Below are 5528 nucleotides of genomic sequence, written 5' to 3'. Positions count from 1 at the left end.
TACGAGCAAAAAAGTCTCATCGTAGTCAACTCTTTGAATTTGTCGGAAACACCTTTGCAACGAGTCGATCTTTATTAATGGTGACTTTTCACCATCATCGTCTGTCTTCCTTTTAAAGTCCCTCTGTAGTTTATAGTCTTATGACCATCAAGTAGTTCTTCCAAAGTCTATACTTTGTCTTCATACATGGATCCTCCCTCCGATTTCATGGCCTTCAGCCATTTGTTAGAATCTGGGCCCACCATCGCTTCTCCATAGCTTGTAGGTTCATTGTTGTCCAACAACATGACCATCAAGACAGGATTACCGTACCACTCCAGAGTACTACACGTCCTTGTCGACCTACAAGGTTTGGTAGTGACTTGATCCGAAACTTCATGATCACTATCATCCGCTTCCACTTCAATTGGTGTAGGCGCCACAGGAACAACTTCCTGCGCCCTGCTACACACACTGGTTGAAGTGACGGTTCAACAACCTCATCAAGTTTCCACCATACTCCCACTCAATTGTTTCAAGAGAAACTTTTCCTCGAGAAAGGACCCGTTTCTAGAAACAAACACTTTTGCTTCCGGATCTAAGATAGGAGTTATACCCAACTGTTTTGGGTGTCCTATGAAGATGCATTTATCTGCTTTGGGTTTGAGCTTATCGGGCTGAAACTCTTTCACATAACCATCGCAGCCCCAAACTTTTAAGAAACGATAGCTTAGGTTTCTCTAAACCATAGTTCATATGGTGTCATCTCAACGGAATTACGTGGTGCCCTATTTAAAGTGAATGCGGTTGTCTCTAATGCATAACCCATAAACGATAGTGGTAATTTGATAAGAGATATCATAGTATGCACCATTTCTAATAGGGCATGGCTATGACATACACATACACTATCAGACTATGGTGTTCCAGGTGGCATGAGCTATGAAGCAATTTTCACGTTGTCTTAAACGTTTACCAAACTCGTAACTCAGATATATATGTTTACCTCCACGATCACATCGTAGCCATATTATCCTCTTGTCACGATGATCTTCAACTTCCCTCTGAATTTACTTGAACCTTTCAATAATTCAGATTTGTGTTTCATCAAGTAAATACACTAGTATCTACTCAAATCATGTGTGAAGTAAGAACATAATGATATCCACTGCGTGCCTCATTACTCATTGGATTGCACACATCAAAATGTATTACTTCCAACAAGTTACTTTCTTGCTCCATCTCACTGGAAAATGAGGTCTTCATTCATCTTGCCCATGTGGCATGATTTGCATGTCTCAAGTGATTTAAAAATCAAGTGAGTCCAAACGATCCATCTGCATGGAGTTTCTTCATGCACTTATACCAACATGCATGCTTTGCATGTCTCAAACGTTTCAAAAATGAGTGAGTACAAAGATCCATAAGCATGGAGCTTCTTCATGCATTTTATACCAATATGACTCAAGCAGCAGTGCGACAAGTAAGTGGTACTGTCATTACTACTTTGTATCTTTTGGCAACGGTATTATGAACATGTGTATCACTACGATCGAGATTCAATAAACCATTCATTTTAGGTGCAAGACCACTGAAGGTGTTATTCAAGTAAACAGAATAACCATTATTCTCTTTAAATGAATAACCGTATTGCGATAAACATAATCCAATCATGTCTATGCTCAACGCAAACACCAAATAACAATTATTTAGGTTTAACACTAATGTCGATGGTAGATGGAGCCGAGCGTGTGATGTTTGATCACATCAACCTTGGAAACACTTCCAACACACATCGTCACCTTGCCTTTAGCTAGTCTTCGTTCATTCTGTAGCTTTTATTTCGAGTTACTAACACTTAGCAATTGAACCAGTATCTAATACCATCGTGCTACTAGGAGTACTAGTAAAGTACACATCAATATCATGTATATCCAATATACTTTAGTCGTCTTTGCCAGCCTTCTCATCTAGCAAGTATCTAGGGTAGTTCCTCTTCAATGACCGTCCCCCTCATTACAGAAGCACTGAGTCTAGGGTTTGGGTTCAACCTTGGGTCTCTTCACTAGAGCAGCAATTGTTTTATCGTTTCATGAAGTATCCCTTCTTGCCCTTGCCCTTGTCGAAACTAGTGGTTTTACTAACCATCAACAATTAATGCTCCTTTTTTGATTTCTACTTTCGCGGTGTCAAACATCGCGAATATCTCAAGGATCATCATATATATCCCTGATATGTTATAGTTCATCACGAAGCTCTAGTAGCTTGGTTGCAGTGACTCTGGAGAACTATCACTATCTTATCTGGAAGATTAACTCCCACTCGATTCAAGCGATTGTAGCACTCAGACAATCTGAGCACATGCTCAACGATTGAGCCTTTCTCCCTTACTTTGTAGACAAAAAATCTTGTCGGAGCTCTCATACCTCTCAACAAGGGCACGAGCATGAAATCCCAATTTCATCTCTTGGAACATCTCGTATGTCCCGCGACGTTCGAAACGTCTTTAGCGCCTCAATTCTAAGTCCTTTAAGTATCATGCACTGAACTATCATGTAGTTATCAAAAAAAACGTGTATGTCAGATGTTTGCAACATCTACAGATGATGTTCGGGGTTCAGTACATAGAGCGGTGCATTAAAAACACAAGTCTTCTGTGCAGCAATGAGGACACTCCTCAGTTAACGGACCCAGTCGTATAATTGCTATTATCACCTTTCAACTAAGTTTTCTCTAGGAACATATCAAAAACCATAGAGCTATAGCACAAGTTACAACATAATTTGCAAAGACCTATTTGACTATGTTCATGATAATTAAGTTCATCTAATCAAATTACTAATGAACTCCCACTCAGATCGACATCCCTTTAGTCATCCAAGTGTTACATAATCCACGTCGACTAGCTCGTGTCTGATCATCACGTGAGATGGACTAGTCATCAATGGTGAGCATCTCTATGTTGATCGTATCAACCATACGACTCATGTTCGACCTTTCGGTCTCCCGTATTTGAGGCCATGTCTGTACTTGCTAGGCTCATCAAGTCAACGTAAGTGTTTTGCGTGTGTAAACTGGCTTACACCCGTTGTATGCGAACGTTAGAATCTATCAGACCCGATCATCATGTGGTGCTTCGAGACAATGATCCTTCGCAACGTTGCACACTTAGGGGAATACATATCTCGGAATTTTAATGAGGGGTCGTCTTATCTTTGCTACCGTTGTCCTAAGCAATAAGATGAAAAACATGACAAACATTACATGCAATCATATAGTGACATGATATGGCCAATATCATCTTGCTCTTTTGATCTCCATCTTCGGGGCACCATGATCATCATTGTCACCGGCATGGCACCATGATCTCCATCATCATGATCTCCATCATGGTGGCTCCATCAAGTCGTCACACCAACTATTACCTCTACTACTATAGCTAACGGTTTAGCAATAAAGTAATGGCATTGCATCTCATACAACAAATTGAGACAACTCCTATGGCTCCTGCATGTTGTCATACTCATCGACATGCAAGTCGTGAATCCTATTACAAGAACATGATCAATCTCATACATCACATATGTAACATCACATCCTTTTGTCCATATCACATCACATAGCAAACCCTGCAAAAACAAGTTAGACGTCCTCTAATTGTTGTTGCAAGTTTTACGTGGCTGGTTAGGGTTTCTAGAAAGAACGTTTCTTACCTACATGATAGACACAACGTTGATATGCCAATGCTATTTACCCTTCATAACGACCCTCTTCATCGAGTTCGATCCGACTAAAGTGGGAGAGACAAACACCCGCTAGCCACCTTATGCACCAAGTGCATGTCCGTCGGTGGAACCAGTCTCACGTAAGCGTACGTGTAAGGTCGGTCCAGGCCGCTTCATCCCATGATGTAGTCAAATCAAGATAAGACTAGTAACGGCAAGCAAATTGACAAATCAACACCCACAACTTTTGTGTTCTACTCGTGCATAGAATCTACGCATAGAACCTTTGCTCGGATGCCACTGTTGGGGATCGTAGTAATTTCAAAAAAAATCCTACGCCACACAAGGATCTATCTATGGAGAAACCAGCAACGAGTCAAGTAGTAGAGCATCTTCATACCTGTGAAGATCTCTAAGAGGAAGCGTTGCTAGAACGCGGTTGATGGAGTCGTACTCGCAGTGATTCAAATTGCGGTGGATTCTCATCTGTGCGCTGAATGTCGGCACCTCCGCGTTCAACACATGTGCAGCCCGATGACGTCTCCAATGCCTTGATCTAGCAAGGAGGGAGGAGAGGTTGAGGGAGAGCTCCGGTAGCACGACGGCGTGGTGACGGTGGAGCTACGTGGCACTCCGACAGGGCTTCGCCAAGCACTACGAAAGACGAGTACGAGGAGGAGTAGGGCTGCGCCAAGAGAGAGGCAATTGTTTTTTTTGAACAGCCCCAAAACCCTGACTATATATAGGAGGAGAGGGAGGAGGGTGCCCACCCTTAGGTTTTCCCACCGTAAGGGGTGCGGCAGCCCTACATGGTCCTTGGGGCGGCAGCCAAGGGTGGAGGCGCCCTAGGGTGTGTTGGAAATATGCCCTAGAGGCAATAATAAAATGGTTATTATCATATTTCCTTGTTCATGATAATCGTCTATTGTTCATGCTATAATTGTATTAACAGGAAATAGTAATACATGTGTGAATAAATAGATCACAATGTGTCCCTAGCAAGCCTCTAGTTGGCTAGCTCGTTGATCAATAGATGGTCATGGTTTCCTGATCATGGGCATTAGATATCATTGATAATGGGATCACATCATTGGGAGAATGATGTGATGTACAAGACCCAATCCTAAGCATAGCACTAGATCGTATTGTTCGTATGCTAAAGCTTTTCTAATGTCAAGTGTCTTTTCCTTCGACCGTGAGATTGTGCAACTCCCGGGTACCGTAGGAGTGCTTTGGGTGTATCAAACGTCACAACGTAACTGGGTGACTATAAAGGTGCACTACTGGTACCTCTGAAAGTGTCTGTTGGGTTGGCACAAATCGAGATCAGGATTTGTCACTCCGTGTGATGGAGACGTATGTCTGGGCCCACTCGATAGAACATCATCATGAGCTCAATGTGACTAAGGAATTAGTCATAGGATGACATGCTATGGAACGAGTAAAGAGACTTATCGGTAACGAGATTGAACAAGGTATAGGTATACTGACAATCGAATCTCGGGCAAGTTCTATACCGACAGACAAAGGGGATTGTATACGGGATTGATTGAATCCTTGACATCGTGGTTCATCCAATGAGATCATCATGTTATGTGTGGGAGCCACCATGGGTATCCAGATCCCGCTGGTGGTTATTGTCCGGAGAGTGTCTCGGTCATGTCTGCATGTTTCCCGAACCCATAGGGTCTACACACTTAAGGCTCGATGATGCTAGGGTTATAGGGAAATGTTATACGAGGTTACCAAAGTTGTTCGGAGTCCCGGATGAGATCCCTGACATCATGAGGAGCTCCGTAATGGTCCGGAGGTAAAGATTGATAT

This window comes from Hordeum vulgare, chromosome 4H (assembly GCF_904849725.1).
Source record: "Hordeum vulgare subsp. vulgare chromosome 4H, MorexV3_pseudomolecules_assembly, whole genome shotgun sequence".
In the NCBI taxonomy this organism is placed as follows: domain Eukaryota; kingdom Viridiplantae; phylum Streptophyta; class Magnoliopsida; order Poales; family Poaceae; genus Hordeum; species Hordeum vulgare.
This window is presented reverse-complemented; position numbering follows the sequence as displayed.